Source organism: Lissotriton helveticus, chromosome 8 (assembly GCF_964261635.1).
Source record: "Lissotriton helveticus chromosome 8, aLisHel1.1, whole genome shotgun sequence".
NCBI classification, from domain to species: Eukaryota; Metazoa; Chordata; class Amphibia; order Caudata; family Salamandridae; genus Lissotriton; species Lissotriton helveticus.
Genome location: NC_136069.1, coordinates 146,798,325 through 146,817,312, shown reverse-complemented (window position 1 = coordinate 146,817,312; position 18,988 = coordinate 146,798,325). Strand labels below are relative to the sequence as shown.

Here is an 18,988-nt window from a genome sequence, read left to right as displayed (position 1 = left end):
GCAATTTTCTTTTTCCCTCTCAGCTCGATCCATCTGCACACACTCCGGTGCTGCAGCACGTTAGTCTCTTCACTCGGCCTCAGACTAGTACAACCCGGCTTCCGCTTCCGTTCCAACCAATGTTAGGAATCGCTGCGGCATGGTTGCCTGGATCCTACCAAAAGTAGCCCAAAGGTGCCCCATTGTTCTACTCCGAGGCCGGAAGGGCTGGGGCAATTGATTCAGCCAGCCTGACCTCCTAAATTGAACAGCCTACGTCCAAATCAGAATCAGTGTGCAAAGGCTCTGGGCAATTACGTTAAAATTTCAAAAAAACCTTATTAAAACTCTTTGAACTCTAGGTGGCGATCGCGTGCCATCAGTGTGCTCGACAGTTTGCAGTTCGCAGCCAAGGCAGAAGCAGATCAGAGAGATCATCCGAGGGGCGTCAGTAGCGGCAAGTAACAAGCCAGCTCCCAAAATTGAGGGGGGCCCTGCCCGCACTTTTTACCTCCGTCCTCGACTGCTCCTGGGACCCGTGAGACCCGTGAGGCCGCTCAGCTTCTGCTCAGCTTCTTCCCCGCGCTGACCTGCTTCAGCCCATTCTGACTCGACCCGACCCACGCCCACGCAACGACCTGTAGGAATCTGTTTGTAAGCCTGCTCGCTCGGAGCTCGGAACCGCCGCCGAGGAAGGTGAGGAGCAGTGTGCCTAAGGCCAGAGGTGCATGGAGGGCTGAATTAGGTGTTTGGTGTCCAGGGTTTGGTGTCCAGGGTTGCAGGGGGGGCAGGCGAGCTTACAAGCAGCAGTGCAATCCAGCCGTCACTCGATTCTGCTGCTGACCCCCATTATTGACTGAAGCCCATTAACCCCCTATCCTTGCTGTCTCTGCTGTATCTTCTGCCTCTCCCCCACAGTCCCACTGCTCTGGGACTTCCAGGGATTTGCAGGGGGAGAGGCCGCCTAAGCACGGACCTAAGCACAGACCTAAACACAGGCCCAGGAACAAGCACACGAGCGCGGCAGCCGTTAGAGGCAGCTGCTAAGTAAGAGCCCGGGGGGCAGCCCAGGCCACTCTAACTAGATCCGACTGGCTGGAGGCGCCCCCTGAGTGCTCCGCTCGTATGTAAAATCCGTCCGGACCCTCCATTCTCCACAAAACAGGGGCGCAGAAATAGGGGCAAGGTCCCCGCTCTCTAACTGCTCCACCATCATCCAAGCAACCAATTAACACTAATCATCACCCATCATCCCATCACACAAGTAAGTCCGGGGAGCCGCGGTGAGAGACTAAGAGATTAGAGCGCAATGAGGTCTGGAAAGATCAGGGGCTCACCGGAGCTAATTCCAAGCAACAAAGCAAAGACGAAAAAGGAGAACAAGAAAACAGATACCAATGGACCAACATCCCCCGGAAGGGAGCAGAATCTTCTCTCCTTAACTGAGCCATCATCGGGTCTAGCCAGTACTACAGCAAAACAGGGGTTCCCAAAGGCCCTGCCCCAAGTGTCACCGGCTACCGAGTCTCTTACCAGGAAAAAGCTTCATTAACCCAAAATCTACACAAAGTTCGAGTTCCTAAAGGATGCAGGCTCAGCCATTTTCTCAAGTAACAAGCACCTCCAGGGGCTGCAATCCCCGCTGTCACCCTTACCGCCGCTGGGAAAATGTGCACCAATGCGCGACACTACCACAAGCACCAAAAGCACCCTGGTCCAGGGAACCTTCACGGCCACGGCTGATTTTCATCAAAGTGACACTACAAAGCATAGGTCCACAAGTGCAAGCCCATCACTTGAGCCCCCAGAGTCCTCTCCCGTATTAGGAAAGTCCCCTGACTTCACCTGCAAACCGCAGCTACCACCTGCCCACTTAGCCAGCTGCACACCAAGACCCCTATCGGAGGAGATCATAACCAACCCAAAACCCACTTCAGAGGCGAAAGAAGTAGACAAACTCAATAACCCGGACCCCCTAGACAGTTGTTCAAGCACGGGGGAAGTAGGGGCTGGTCTACAGCCTCCAACAACGACAAAGATACAAACTCCGGCCACGCCCAAGGATACTTAATTAGAACAGGGCGGACATTTCAGGAGCCCCAACCACAGTATTTCCATCAAAGCCCACTCGGCTGGCACAGGCGCCTCACCACTCATAGAACCGGGCAATCACGCCTCAGCACCAAGTTTCTCGTGCAGCGCAGCATTTAGTGCGGCATTCAGTCAATACAATTCCAGTCATCTCGACTCCAGCTGGGAAGCTGAATGCAGGGCTACACGGTCTTACCCGAATGCACAAGGGCGAGAGGACATGTCAATAACCAATAACCCAGACAACAAAACCCGTTCTCCCTCAACTCACCTTTGGCTGATAACGACATCACCAACACTGTCCCAACTGCGAATCTCCAACTTGCAAATGAGAGAGAGCAGGGAAAAGATCATAACATCGGAGCAAATGAGAGAGAACAGGGAAAAGATCACAACACCGGAGCCTGGACCTCCCTTCTAAATACAATTCAGTTAGCCGTAGAAGCCCTGCAATACCAATCGGACAAAATGGACCTTCAACTTAATCTCCTCAACACACTGGCAGTCTTCACTGCGGGGATGGACGACAAGCTAGGTAACTTGAACTCCCTGATACAAAGAGCACAAACAAACAACTACTTAAGCTGCAACTGCAGTCAGGCAGTAGACAAACTAGCTACACTGCCTTCAATGCTAACTGATTTAATAGTGGACATAAAGTCGCTGCACAGAGGCAAAGCTCTCAAAGAAACGGGCCCCACTAACTTTGCAGAAGCCAACATCAGCAGCAAACCATATGACACTAACCTATTCGGCCAGGAATCCCCCGCAAATGAGGAACATAACCAGAAGAGTTCTGAGTCCCCAAAAAAACGTAATGCGAAACAACAACGACAACAAAAAAGAAAAGGACGCAAGCAAAATCTGTCGACAACCACAACAAAACTCTTCCCTATATTCTCTGGCACTACTGGAAAACGCATGGAGACAACAAACACGGCCAACCCCTCAGAAGGGGAAATTCCAGTAGTCACCAGCCTAACCCAGCCGCAAAACACAATCAGCAGCCCGCTGCATCAGGAAGGTCAAGGGCCCCAAGTCCAACTGGCTGCTAACTCACTCGGACATTTAGACACACATATAACAACTGCGACAAGTACTAACCAGCACACACAGCCCACTGAGTCCTTCGTAAAGCAGGAGCCGATTACTGAATACCAATCGGCAGCCCTGAGATCGTCAATCAGGGAAGCCTCTTATCGAACGGCCAATCCTGCCGAGCGCACCAAGCAGCCCTATCTAACCTCAGCAGTAACCAAAAAACCCATCCCACTGATCATCAAGGAGGGGGCAAGGGAAAGACCCATATGCCACACGTCAAGCCAATCGCAAGACGATCAAACTAGGGCCACACTTATGACAACCGTGACTATTCACTCTGCCCACAGCCAATCTGAGCAGCCAAAGACAATCTGGCCACGAGAGACGCAAACAATATTCAAGCAACCGACGCCAACCAAAACACCAACGTACAGCTCTAACACGCCAGGTGACGGTAGAAATCCAGTAATGCACAAAGCTCTGTCCGATCTTGGCGTAGGAGCTCACGCCCATGCTGCAAACGCAAAATGGAAGGCAGACGGTAGTAAAACACATCTAACTCAGATCCTTGTCTTCCACCCGGAATACACATCGAAAGGGCAGCAGGACGTGCTGAATAGAGGCAAGATTCTCAAACTGACGAAATGCGTCCCCACCTTGGGGGACATAAACTCCAAAGATCTACTTTCGGTTGAATTCTTGCCTGCTTCGAACTCAAACAGCCAGGAGGCGACTAGGACGACTTGGTCCTCTAGCGATGTTGTTGACCTAATTGCCTCAGAAGCAGCCCAATTCAAGAACTGGGGTATCAAGCTCGTTCCTCTACAAAGACCAGCCTACCCCTCGCCACTCCGCAGTAGAAACAGTTCTGCACCAGCGATGCAACAGGCTAACCCCTGTAGTGTACTAAGGGGCGCGTTGGGAAGATCACTGACAAAAAGGGAGAACAGCACTTGGCAGCAACCGCTGGATAGGCCGACAATGACAACTGGCTTGGAGTCAGTGTCCACTACAGGGAGGCACAATTCAGCCCTAAGGAATCTTCAGCCTCGTTCATTTACCACTGCCAACTCCAAGGGAAACAGTCTGCCAAACAAGTACTCACGCAGTACGGGGGAATGGGTAGAAGTAAGCACAAAGAAGGCATCTCAATCAAACCACGCACTAGTAAGAGGAACACTGTCCTGAACGATTTTCACATGCCCCACGAGGTATGACGCCTTCACGAAACGGGAGAAGACATCAGAGGAAGGGTGCCAGCTTTTGGCATCTGTTCCTGGAACATAAATGGCCTAACCTCTAAAATGGATGACCCGGATTTTATAAAGTATATCTCACAATTCGACATTGTAATGCTGCAGGAAACTTGGCTCTCAAGCACAAAACACATCCCGGGTTTCACCTGATTCTCAACAGCGGCGGCCAGAACCAAAAAATTTGGACATCAGTCAGGAGGTCTGGCGACATATGTATCCACCACATCAATATCCGCGGCGGTCCAACTGGCCCCATCAACATCCTCAACCTTATCTGTAAAGATTAAGCTACAGTTGGGTGCCAAAGAGGAAGAAGTCTGCTTTGTCAACGCATATGTTCAACCCAAAAACAGAGCCAAAGACTCAAGGAACACCTTGAACCAACTGGCGGAGCACGTCACCCAATTGGAGAACCCACTCCTCTTCTTGTCGGGGGACTTCAATCAAAACTTACTTGGCTCGTCGTTAGAAGACGAGGCTCTGGCTCTTAATAAAATCTACAGTATACCAGCACAAAGTTCTCCTCCAAACCGGAGAAAGCGGCAAAATAACGCTCTTCTCCAAGACTTAGAACATCAAAATCTTCGGACACTAAACGGCAGATTTCTGACTGACTCCCACCCAGCATCTTCTTTCTACTCTCATAGAGCCAGCTCCATCTTGGACTATACCTTCGCCAGTCTGGCATTATTTCCATACATCCGGTAATTCAGAATGGGGGACCAGGGGGAAAGTGACCACCGCCCTCAGGAAAGCCAGCTGACAGCAAAGACGCCAATGTTAATCAGGCCAGACAACACACTGGGGGAGATTTATACAATCAATCAAAGGAAAATCAAATGCTTGCCAACCAACATAACCACCTTGGCTGAAACTGCCCTTCAACTGTACAATATATACACATCAGATGCAGCTGGGCTCATTTCCCACTAGGAGCAATACACAGACTCACCGGTAAACAAACTGGCAAGAAAGACCGCTCCTAAAGGTAACCATAACACAGAGCATAGTAGAACCAGCCTACAGAAGGGACAAAGAATAAAAATACGCTCACAAAAAAGAGCTGTAAATCTATCCTTACGGAGGCTAAGAGCAGCGCCCCAAAACGAACAATTACGAGTCACACTGAAAAAACAAAGGGCTGAACTCAAACATACAAAATGGGAAATAAAAAAAGACACAGAAAATGAAGGCTGGGCAAAACTCTTATACGACTCCAAAAGCAACAATAGTGCCCGTTTTTGGCAAACAGTAAACAAGATCCTACGCCCAGACCACAAGGACCTCGGGTCACACACTGGGGAAGATCAGCGGATTAACTACCTCGGCAGTCACTTCAACGATCCCTTGGGACAGACAGGGGCACAAAGAAGCACCAACGCAGAGCAAGCTCCCGCAACGACCATGTCAACGCTGACAACCTTGGGAGATCAATTCCAACCCAGCGTTACTCCGGCACCTTCAGCGGCCCAGCAAATAGCCCTAATAAAAAAACAGATTCGTAAGGGCAGGAAAGAAGGCGCCCCAGGTCCTAATGGCATCCCGCCAGCCCTGTTCAAGGAGAAAGACACAGAATGGGCCACCATACTACAACCTTTATTCACAGAAGTCAGACTCCTAAACAGAATCCCAGATTCCTGTAGAGGGTCAACGATCGTCCCCATACACAAAAAGGGAGACAAAACGGTCCCCGATAACTACCGTCTAATAGTCCTCCTTGACAATGAGGCCAAATACTTTGCTGGAATAATTTTAGAAGGGATTCTGACATGGGCGGACTCAAAGCAGATTATACCACGGAACCAGACGGGTTTCCGGAAAAAAAACGGAACAACTACCAACATCCTGGCTATCTCGCTGATTATTGACGGAGCTAAAATAAAAAAACTGCCGCTGTACCTTTGCTACATCGATTTCAGCGCAGCCTTTGACAACATCGAGAGAGGCATGCTGTGGCGGAAACTTGCACAATGGGGCATACCCCAATCGCTTCTTAATATGCTGAAGTTACTTCACTTTGACACCTGGGTCCAGGTGAAGCTGGGAAGCGGGTGCCATCTGTCTCCCAAAGTTCGCACGACCAAAGGGCTAAAACAAGGGTGCGTGTTGGCCCCGACTTTGTTTAACCTGTTTATGTCAGATTTATCAGGCCGACTTGACACATGCAACTCCCACTCTCCGAGGCTGGGAGGAAAAACCCTAAGTAATCTATTATATGCGGATGACTTGGTACTTCTTAGTCGCACACATATTGGCCTCCAGAATTTGCTGATCGAAATGCACAGCTACGCAACGGAAAACAACTCAAAAATCAATCTAAGTAAAACGCGTACAATGTCGATCAATACCAGGAACAAACACCAGAAATCCTGGACTCTGGGCGGCCAAAAAATAGAGTCCTCACGTGAATACAAATACTTGGGACTTATTTTTGACACAAACGGCTCATTCGTCCGGCAGATGGAGGAAACTAAAAGAAGAGGGGCCTTGATCGCCATCACACTGAAAAATCTAGCAAACCAATTATCGGGGCCAACCCTGACACCATATCTAAAAGTCATTCAGGCTAAACTGCTCCCCTCAATTTCCTACGGCAGCGATGCACTACGAGGAAGAGACTCCAGGAACCTAGACAACATCCAGGTAAAAGCATATAGAACCTTGTTCTCACTTCCGTCTTACACTTCGCCTGCCCAAATAAGGCTGGAGTTTGGCCTAAAAAAACAAGATCTTGCAAGACAAGGAGCCTTCATTATCTGCTGCCACAAACTCCCCTCTGCCTCCAATGACACCTTAAACGTGATGCTGTGGCAAGAAATACAAAGCAGGGATGTATCTCAGGCACGCTCCTACTTGAAGGCAGCATTGGGGGCTGTCAAGGCAACCGCACTTTGGGACATGCAACTGGGGCCCACCCGTTCAAAAAAGCGGTTTGGAAAAACAAAAAAACTCTCTCCCTAATAGAGGACAAGGCCGCTTTTGCAAAAAGAAACCATGCGTGGATGACATTAAACACGTATAAATCCCTAACACCACAACTTTACTTCAGTCAGGGCTACCCAAAAATCACAAAACTGAAGTTTTTGAAATATAGATTAGGGATCCTGCCCAGCAGAGAGCACCAACCACCATGGTCTAAGAGCAATGGCCATTAAGTCTGTCCGCTCTGCAATCTAGCACCAGGAGACATACTCCACATAACCTGTCTCTGTGAAGAGCTCCGACAAGTCCACCGTGCTTGCATGCTTGAACCCTGTGAATACAAAACTGACTGTAGATACGTCAAGTTTCTGACTACGATAGAGCAAAGACTGCCAAATCTACAATTGGCGGCAACCATTGGTTCTGGCATCTAATGGACGAACTTTGGGCTACAAATGCCTAGCCAGCCCTGGCTCAGGGAACACTGCTAGACAACTACTCACGGTCTCTCACCGCATGGTCTTTGATAAGGATGATTACACAGACTACATTCTTTTACCACATTTTAAGAAATTGTTTCAAATGTAATGATTGTACTGGTTTTAATTAACTGTATATAACACGATAGAGCAAAGACTGCCAAATCTACAACTGGCGGTAACCATTGGTCCTGGCACCTAATGGATGAACTTTGGGCTACAAATGCCTAGCCCGCCCCGGCTCAGGGAACACTGCTAGACAACTACTCCTGGTCTCTCACCGCATGGTCTTCGATAAGATCGATCATACAGACTACATTCTTTTACCACATTTTAAGAAATTGTTTTAAATGTAACGATTGTATTGGTTTTAATTAACTATACATAATAAAATGTACTTACTTACTTACTTACTTATTAAATCAGTTCAATATTTTCTATAGCTTATGTATCTGCAAATAGGTAAATCTCTCCCTAAAATGTCAATCAAGTATTATATCATGCAAAAACAAGTATACAGAATAATGCAAACAGTGTTAAAACAAGCCTGGATAACTTACATATCAGGAACAAAAAAAAGCACAAAGCAAGATGTTGGATACCATCTATAATGCACCTTTCAACAAGCATTGAACATGCAATTGGATGTGTATTAGTTGGTCTTAGAGCTATTGGCATTATAAATGGTAATACCTTTTACCTATGTGTCATGGAATGAGGAGTAAAGCAGAGAGGTTTTGAGTGGAGGGGAGTAAAGCAGAGTAGTGTGGAGTAAAGCAGAGTGGTGAGTGGATTAATGTGGAGTGAAGTAAAGCAGAGTGGCGTTGAGTGGAGTGGTGTGGAGAAAAGTGGAGTTTAGTGAAGCAGAGTGGAGTGGAGTAAACCAGAGTGGCGTGGAGTGGAGTAAAGCAAAGCAGAGCGGAGTAAATCAGAGTGACATTAAGTGGAGTAAAGCAGAGTGGCCTGGAGTGGAGTAAAACAGAGTGGAGTAAAGCAAAGCAGAACGGAGAAAAGCAGAGTGACATTGAGTGGAGTAAAGCAGAGTGGTGCTGTGTGGACTAAAGCCGAGTTAGGTGGAGCAAAGCAGAGTGACGTTGATTGGAGTGGAGAAAAGCACAGTGGCGTGAAATGGTCAAGCAGAGCGGCATTGAGTGAGTAAAAGCAGAGTGGCGTTGAGTGGAGTAAAGCAGAGTGGAATAAAGCAGAGTGGCATTGAGTGGTGTGGAGTAAAGCAGTATGAATTGGAGTAAAGCGCAGTGGAGTAAAGCAGAGTGGAGTGGAGTTGTGTGGAATAAAGCAAAGTGACGTTGAGTGGAGTAAAGCAGAGTGGAATGGAGTAAAGCAGATTGGCGTTGAGTGGAGTAACGAAGAGTGGCATTAAGTAGAGTGGAGTGGAGTAAAATAGAATGTAGTTGAGCAGAGTGAGTGGAGTAAAGCATAGTGGCATGCAGTAAAGCAGAGTGGTGTCAAGTGGAGGGGAGTAAAGCAGAGTGGCGTTGATTGAAGTAAAGCAGAGTGAAGTAAAGCATAGTGGAGTTGCGTGGAGTAAAGCAGACTAGAGTAGAGTAAAACAGAGTGGTGTTGAGGGGAGTAAAGCAAAGTGGCATTGAGTGGAGTAAAGCAGAGTGGCGTTAAGTGGTATGGAGTGGAGTAAAGCAAAGTGGTGTTGAGTGGAGTAAAGCAGAGTGGCGTTGAGTGGAGTAAAGCAGAGTGGCGTTAAGTGGTATGGAGTGGAGTAAAGCAGAGTGGTGTTGAGTGGAGTAAAGCAGAGTGGGGTGTAGTAATGCACGGTTGATGGAAGCAAAGTGGCATTGAGTTGAGTGACCATACAATTCGAGCTAACATATATAAAAAGCAACTGTTTGGAAATAAACAGAGTTTGGGATTTATTATCTGCATAGCACCCAGGCCTTCTAGCATCGAAGTCTCCGCTAATGCGTGCACTGTAGGTTTAATCTCAGAGTTGAAAATGCAGTAATGTGAAAATGGTGTTCATTATGCAGTAAAAAAGAGATTCAGAAATCTTCCAAAGGGTTGAACGTCTCTAAAAATAAATTGATAAACTGAAAAGTTGGACATGTTCATGAAGCAATCAACAAATCATCATAAAATGATCACGGACCAGTCTTTTTGATTAGAAGACTATGGTGCTAGTCAAGTAATCCGACAGTCATTTCAAACAATCCTAAAACCACCAGTAGCTATGCATCTTGTGAGGTAATCAGGTACTCAGTGTCATCTTCAGATCATCAGGCTCAAGTTTCTAAACTCTGCTGATGACTTTAAGAGCTTGATGACGTCTGATAACGTGAAAATGACTTCTAGAGTAGTTGAATGATCTTCCAATGACTCTGGAATGGCTTCTAAAGTAATCCTGTTTGATCTGGTGACCCTAGTACAAAGATGGAAATGGCCACCATAGCTGCTGGTTGAACTGTGAAATACAGCAATAATCAGGGTTCAGTGGGCCCCCAGGCCTCAGGGTCTCGGTACCACTGCACCGGTGCACTAGTCGAAGCAACGCCCCTGCTCCTCCAGGCACCTATTAGGAGGGTGCGGCCTTCTTCTTGCCATTTCGTGTTCCCGGATGTCCCGCCCAGTGAACTCCTGGAGCAAGGCAAGGTCGAGACTGACTCATAAAAATTGGGAAAATGCTTCCACTGTGCTAAACTGCACGGCTAGGAATCCCACCACCCTTAAGAAAAATGTTAGCAGAACTTTCCTGCCAAATAAAATATGTGCCCACTCTTTGGTGTATACGCGCTGCTCAGACCGAGAATTCAGAAAGGAGAGCTGAATTCCGGGCACACACGTGGGTGATTTATTTACCTCTTGAAACCTTGAGCCAAGATTACGCAAGTCACTGACCGCAGTACTACGGATTGTATGCTTGTTGGAGTATTGCTTAATTATTCTATCGTATGAAAAGGGCACTTGGAAAGACGCAAAGGATGTGAAACACAGCCAGGTATGAAATTGCAGTGTAGATGACTTAAACATACCCCTAGATTCATCATTGTCCCGTTTTGCGAGTCCTTAATAGCGATTATTAAGGAATCGCTATTAAGCACTTGCAAAACGGGATTCATGTAGAAATCGCAAATAAAATTGCGATTCCTACAACTTCCTTATTTGCGATTAGCAAATTGCTAATCGCAAATAAGGAACAACTTGCTAATCGCAAATAAGGTTGCGATTTCAAGGGTGCAGGGGTGTCCAAAGGACACCCTGTAGAACCCCTGAAATGCAAATGTACACATGTGTTGCGCACACACATGTCCAAAGGACATGTGTGTGTGTAACATGCATTTTAGAAAAATGCACTGAAGGGCATTTTTCTAAGTTTTCGCTATTTACCACGAAGTTACAATTCGTGGTAAATAGCGGCCAAAAATTGCGAATTCGCAAATTAAAAATAGGTTAATGAATTGAATTTAAGGAATCTCAAATAGAGATTCCTTAAATGCAATTCCATGCAAAAATGTGAATTCTATAATAGCGATTTTTGCATTTGGGATGATGAATCCCAAATGCAAAAATTGCGCTCGCAAAGGGCCAGATTCTCAGAATCCGTCCCTTTGCGAGCCGATTTCACGTTGATGAATCTAGCTGATAGTCCCCAGATTTTAAAGGAAAGAACCAAGGTCTGTCTAACATCTGTCGTGGCAGACAGGAAGGAAAGCTGGAGGCGACTACAGGGAGGGGATGATTATTTTGGCTGCAGCAAAGGAAAACAGTAGCTAAATCAACACACGTTCCAGGGTCATGCCTGCTAGTTCGCTTTCGGATACAAATTGCACCTCAAGCATCTCAGTGTGCAGCTGAGCAGTAACACAGATCACTGAATTTTATTTTTGTACATGTATTATTTTGTTTACACAGCTGGATTAGGCACGGGCCCGCCCCTGATGACGCATGTGAAAGCTCCCTGAAGGTGGGACCTACCTTCTGAGTCCTGTCCCTGTGTCCAACCTGTTCATCGGTGCTGCCTTCCAGGCCCAGTTCTACCGGGTGGGCCGGGTGGGCATTGGGCTCAAAGGGTTGTCTGTGTGGGTGTGCGCCTAGGCTGAGACCGCTTCCTAGGCGAATGCACACACACACACAGACAGTTTTGGAGATTATCGCAGCCCCGAGTACTTCACAGGTCTTAAAAGACCATTTACATGTTAACGAGGCTTTGTTTATTTTTTCACCCCTCCATCTCCACTGGCAAAAGGCGACAACAGTAACTTTTGCCTCCTGTTCTGCTGTGTGGATATTTCTTTTTCGATACAGTTGCAGGAGAAAATAAGTTTGTTTATTCCTATTCACCTTTCCTGACCCCTGCAGCTGCTTATCACATCAGGCTGTGACACAAAGTTTGACTAATGGAGTAGCAGGTAAGAGGATGTGTTACAATTTGTTTTTCTTTTTTAAATCTGCATAGGCCCAGCAGGACACATACTTCTTGTGTGCTTCATTTGAACAGTTTTTATCATTATCATGGCTGATGGAGGACAACAATAAGACAATCAAAAATGCCCAAGTAATGCTGGTGATTAATGATCCTGCTGGAGAGCAATCATTTGTCTGTTAGTAGTTTTTAAATGCAGATGAACTGTTTTTTATGTGGAAGCTCAGTGTGTTACTGCCTTTGTCACAGAGATCCTTGTGTTACTTGCAGTTCAGTAGTTACAGTCCTAACATAGGACAGTGACCAATGAACTGTCACCAAAGAGCTGCATACAAACCTGAATGGTATAGTTAGAACTTCACTTTTTTTGTTTTGTGATATAGTTAGTACTTCATTTGTCTTTCATTATTCTAATGTTTCTAAAATGAGTATTTTTGGGACGATATACATTTTTATCATAAAGCTGACTCCCATGGAATACTCTTTAAATCCTAAGGTTGTGTTTCCACAGACCAAACCCTCTTAAAATATACCGCCCACCAGTATGAATGACATGTGATTCATACACCTTGTAATCCTCATTGGTTTATGTGACATTCCCTGTAGACTGATTTACATACTTGTATGATTCATTGTCTCTGTATAATGTGTGTGTGATGTAAAGTACTGACACACACTACACTGATATGAGTAGCGCTATACAACAAATGAAATGCATATAAGAGAGTGGCTACATAAAGATGAGGGGTGCTGGTGGAGGGTGGCAGTGAGGTAATCCGAGGAGGAGGTAGTGGGAGGGGCTATGGAGCGATGAGGGGCACTGATGGAGGGTGACAGTGAGGGAATCCAAGGAAGAGGTCATGGGGTGGAGGGGGTGCTAGGGAGAGATAAGGGGCACTGGTAAAGGGTGGTAGTGAGGGAGTCTGAGGAGGAGGTCAATAGGGGGGCCATGGAGGGATGAGGACACTGGTGGAGGGTGGCAGTGAGGGAATCCGAGGAAGAGGTCATGAGGTGGAGGGGGGAGCTAGGGAGAGATAAGGGGCACTGGGGGAGGGAGGTAGTAAAGGTATTTACGGAGAAAGAGGTTATTGGTGTGGCACCAAAAAAGACTTTCGCATCAGCGCTAAAGCCGGAACTGTCATGACTTTCTGTTTTTGTTTATTTAATTAGCTGTCAGGTCATAAGGGCTACTGTGGAACATACTTTAAAAGTGTATGCTAATTATATTTACTGCTATATTCAATGTTTTAAGTTTGAAGATGATTTTACTAATGTTTTTACCGGGAAAAATGAAAGTGGAGCCTGACTGTGCCTGATATGGGGCTGGGGCCCAAGATCAGCTGTGAGATAAGGTGCACTGGAGAGGAGCAGTGGATAATCAAGCCTGTAAGAGAGTGCGTTGCAGAGTCCGGGGTCAGGTGGAGGTAGTGATGAAGAGGGATCCTCCCTGAAGGCTAGCACAGAGGGAGCCCGAGAAGTGTCACTTGCCTGATACTCTCACCTCAGAAAGCTCCTCTTCCCATCAAAGGAACATTACATGGAAAAAACACTTTTTGAGAGTGATAATATTTAGAAAGAGACTTGGAAAATAGTGTGTTTTACTGGGCCTTGTAAGACTAAGAAGAGATAAAGGAGGGCCCTGAAGCAGGCCTGCCCAGACATATATGCGACAAATCGAGCCCGCAGTGGCCCACCCAAATGCACCCTTGGCCCACCCAAATACAAATTCCTGGAGCCGGGCCTGCTGCCTTCTGTCAGTGTGGTTGCTCTTTGTGAACTGGCCTATGTGTGTGCTGCTGTTGCAATTGCTCTTTGTGTACTGTCCTATGTGTGTGCTGCTGTTGCAGTGGCCAGACTCCATTGCCATCGTCAGGTGTGTGTTTGATAGGCCACATTCTGCGATCTGGTGCCTGTACTCAGCAGAATCTGCAGATTAACTTCTCGCTTGTTTATTGCATGTTTTCTCAGTTTGTGTGAATACTGCAGGAGAGTTTAATAAAGTTTTTCACTATTCCATAGGAGGCGCACCTCTCATTTCAAGAATGCGGGCAGTGTGTACCCTGCACCTGACCCCCGAGGCGCTCCTGACTGCTCGTTGCTGCTGAAGGTGGTAGTATGAGTGAGGCCTGTGTCAGACGCGTTGGGTGCTGTATTGTAGGCCCAATATGGTGCCTCTGTTTGCTCAGGAGTTCTCTACGTCACCTGCTGCAGAATATCACATAGTGCCACCAGATTACGGAGCTCTGTGGAATGTTGCAGAGATTTCCACTAACTCTGTGAAATTATGGCGCGTACACTCCGCAAGGTCTGCCGGGGGTTAATAACAAGAAACAATATCTTCATTTCTCCTCATTACTTTCTCTTTCCATGTCTGCTGCATTCTGCATCCTTCAGCGGGCGTAGACAGCAGAATACACTTCTAAGCAATGTTTTTGGGCAGAAAAAAAGCCCTTCCTGCACGAAAATAATCCTGCTCATAATGTAATGAAAAGAACTAAAGTGGCCAAGAGTTACGTTGGAAAACCGGAAGGTGCCTTCACAAGGCTGCAGGTGGAGTTTGAAGAGATGCCTCCCAGAGTCCCAGCAATTATCTAACGTATGTTTCAGTGATTGCTTTTTTGGTTTCAAAATGCATTAAAGCCCATCAAGCAAGGAGTTGTGATTCACCAACAGTTGATAAATTGTCGCAGTGAGCCTAAGATATGATTTGCCACCTTCTGTAGAGACAGATAAGGGCACGCAACTTAAGAATGGAGTCATGAGAGTTCCATATTCAGCTCCCCCAGGAGATAGGAGACGGCTCCTCTTTTGTATCAATCTTGCATTTTCACCCCATCACAAAATTAAGATGTCTTTCTGGGCTTCCATCTTCCTCACTCCAGTCACAATTTATTTGAATTTCCATTAACAAACAGATATAACTGCATATGAAAGCCATGCAGAGTCCCCGAAAGTTAATGTATTACCCAAGGGTATGAAGGCAAGTTTTTACATGTTAGAACATAGTGCTTCATTTAAATGTGTTGCAATTAGCATGACTAGACCGTGGCCAGCTTGCACTGATAGCTATTCAGTTTTGCAGAATGTAGTGCATGTTTACTTTAAGGATGCCAGCTTTTATCTCTCTCTCTGTGCTTCTGTGTTTTCCATTTCAGGAACATTATCTAAAATGTATCCTAACTCTGGCGTCTGTACAAGTAGACATTGTGATATGTATGTGCTCGCTGGAAAGCAATGTTCAGGATGTTCCTTTATTTTGTAACTTTTCAAGGTTGCCTGCCGATGTTCTGTGCGTCATTAATTGACAGGACAAGCCATTGTATTGTTGTGCTATAGAAAATGTCAATTTGTTTCTTTATTAGTTATCCATACCCTAACTAATGATATCTATTAGGAAGTAGGTGTCTCTAGAAATATCTTGTTTACTAAAATATTGATTCGTTTACATGGTTGCAACATTGCCAGTCCAACCTTGTTGTGTCATATCATACCATGAAATGCGTGTGGCTTCTCTGCCCCGAAACATTATAAAAGCTGTGTTTTTGTGGAGATGAGTCTGTCTTTTGGCTGATTTATTTGGAGGCAAACTCTGCTCCAATCTATTTATTAATTTATACATAGAATTGTTGTTTGTCTTTCTAACTGAGAAGGCGTTATGACACTCTCTTTACTGCTTTGGATTTTCTTCAGAGGCCACCTTTATGTGAATCCTCTTTCGGGATAATACTTTGATTATTTTGTTTGTGCTACTTTCTAGATGAGTAATCATTCTTTGCTTTCTGTAATTATCATATTTTTGAATATGCAAAGTGATCAAGTTTTGCCCTCAGGCGACCTATACTGTACTCCTGTATGCTGTACTCTGTAAATAAAACTATTTTCTCAATAAAATCATTTGAAATCTAAACAAATGCAATGCCTAAATAATTTGTAGCTCTTCGCAGTGTTAATACGCTGAAGAGTTTTCATACGGGTGTCTCACAAATACCCAGGGCCGTTTCTACAATTAGGCAAGACTAGGCAGCCGCCTAGGGCGGCAAAAGGGTGAGGGCGGCAAAAAACATGAGTTTGGGAATCTCCTTAGTGGAATCACACACCTGACCTGACCTGCCCACACATGTTGTAGTGAAGTGCATAACCTGAATAAACTTTGGCTTACTTTGTTCAGCCCGCTTGCATTTTTTCTAGAGGCCTGCCTGCGCCTTTTGGGTGTTTTTTCAGAGGTGGTGGCACCTGCCTCAGTGACTTAGCAGGTCTCGGACAGAGAAGGGGAGGGAGGCAGAGGGGCGGCTCTTTCCTCCTCAAAAGCTTGTGACAAACCTTCCCTGACACGCTCCTTTTTTACCCCTTTCCGGCTTATTGAGCACTTTCTGGAGACTTCCCAGGCCTGCCCAAGGACTCCTCTCTTCGGTAAGAAGCCTATCTGTTTATGAGCAATATCCTGACGTGCTAAATCTCCCCAGAAGATACAGTACAGGTCTCGAGTACAGTATCCTGCAGTGTTACATCTCCCCCAGAAGACTCACAGCACAGGCCTCGGGTGCATTATCCTGCCGCGCTACATCTCAGCAGAAGACTTACAGCACAGGCCTCAGGTCAGTTTCCGGTAGGCAGCGGGGCTGCAGTTCCCCAGGAGGGGGTGCAGGGAGGTGTAGGGGTGCAGAAAGATTGTCCAGAAGGGATGCAGGAGTGTAGTGGATGAGGGCATGTGAGAGGTGTGGGAAAGTGTGTGTTGGCAGGTGAGGGGTGCTGACAGGATGTGAAGGAGCTGAAGTGGGGTGCAGTGAGGGGTCTAGGAGGATAACTGTGGGCGCTTAGAGAACCCAGAAGGGAGGTGGGGCAGCAAGGCGCCAAGGGAGATGTGAAGAGTGAAAACCTGAAGTGTGAGCATATAGGGGGTGGTGGTGAGAGTCCTCTAGGGGACTTGGGGTACTGAGTGTGACTTGAGTATTTTTTTTTTCAAATTTAAAATAAATAAAAATGTGACGAGTAATGTGCGAGAGTTCCGTGATGGGTTAGGAGAGTATGTGGGAGGAAGTGAGGGATTAGGGGACAGGTTGTAAGACAGTGACAAACTTTATTTTCAGGGCAGCTGTGGATCTCGGTGTCTCTTGTTTACAAGTGTCATGCTGGAGCCTAGATGCTCCCTTCTCATCCATAGCCAAACTATGCAGACTTGGCAGATACCCTACAAAACGATTAAACTAGTTTCCCACACTGCAGAATAGAACACTGCACCATTTGGCATCGGACCCCCTATCTTGTGGAATGGAACTGATAAGATATTTCGGTGAGACAAAGTCCCTAGAAGGAATTGGTTTTGAAGTGTTTGAGCTTAATACATTTTCACTAAAGTAAGATAAGAGCAACCTATAAAAATGCCCTACTCCAAGATTATTATTGTGAGTTTTGTATAGCACTGCGTTCAGCACAGGGCCGCTTCGGGGTGCTTGAACTTCTTGGCTTTGATATTGATGCAATGTTTTGCTCAGTGTCTGTTCACAAAACCTTTCAACTTAACACCTTCAATGTTTACACAGCTAAAGAAAGGGGTGCCCAGTGCGGACTGGATAGCTCAGTGGATTAGTGTGCCTGCGGCAGAGATCTGCGTGTAAAACTTTCAGTTTGTGTTTGTGCTATGTTAGGAGTCGATTATTGTTTTGTTACTTGGGATCGTGATGGGGAATCGAACTGTACTTTCTTAAGAAAGAAGAATTTAGCCAAGTAGCTTACTGAAAAGAGACCAATATAATTTGCATAAAAAATGAAGGAGGGTTGTTTGTCAGCATCATGACAGATCCTTGTATAGCTGAATCTTTCCAGAGGGTGTATGCGTCTCTGGTGCCCAGGGGTTGCAACACCCCTCCTTTCTTTCACTGGTATTGTATCAGCAAGAGGACCCTACCACACTGCAGTCCAGTCCAGAAATTGAACTGAGGGACAGAGTAAAGACATTTCCCTGGAGGCCGCTCCTTGCCTGCAGTCCATTGATGTATGGGCCACGAGCGAAAGAAAGACGAGGGCTTTAGTGGGGCCAGAGAGGGAGTCTGTCTGCTCGCTGTTACCTCAGCCTGCTCGGATGCTTATGAATAATACGTGCAGGAGCGTCTATATAGTACTTTATAGCTGAACAGGGCGCTCTGAGTTTTGGAGCCTAGACAGTTTTATAGCATAGACAGCCGGTGGCTTCTTAAGACAGGGGAGAGAGTGATGGTAGTAAAAGGGGTGGGGGGGTATTTTTCAATTCTCGTCTAGGGCGGTGTAGTATCCTGTGTTTCCCTTTAAATGTCTTGTTCTTTCATGCTTACATTTCTTGTGTATCCTTTTGAATACTGGTGTTCTGTGTTCCACTGAACACGGTTAGAATTCTATGATGTACCACTGTATCCTTCGTTGCTGCCCGTACATACTTGCTCGCGCTTCAGCACTCCATTACGCTAGCGCATAGCAACGCTTCAGGAATACGTTCTCCTCGCGCATTTGTCATGTCAGAGGTCAATCAACGTGACCCTACGCAAAGTGTACGTACCGCCATATTGAATTTCTTCAACCAAGCACTTCTGGCTTAATTTCTTCTCCGGACTATTCCGCATATTTAATTTTTGTCTACAACGACCATTACATTCAAAGATAGGTCACGCTTTGCGACCCCACGTACCTACGTATGAGCACATCAGTACCTCGTTCTTCTTCAAGTTTCACTTCTTCAACTTCATGGTTTTTGCAGCGTTATTAAGAAAGTAAAGCAGCTTTGTAAGTTTATTCTATTTTATTTATATTTTTCCGTTTTTTTTTCGATTTAATTTATTTTCTTCATTGGCAATATG

General features: G+C 46.2%; 1 long non-coding RNA gene across 2 annotated transcripts in view; it reads left to right on the top strand.

The window, feature by feature from the left end:
- The first annotated feature begins 341 nt into the window (after positions 1–341).
- Positions 342–18,988, top strand: part of LOC144772442 (uncharacterized) — a 299,204-nt gene continuing 280,557 nt past the window's right edge. The window contains exon 1 of one of the 2 annotated variants that reach the window (XR_013599746.1): positions 342–675. This is a non-coding gene — a long non-coding RNA (uncharacterized LOC144772442). The remainder of the gene's footprint in view (positions 676–18,988) is intronic. The other variant, XR_013599747.1, reaches the window with a different exon arrangement.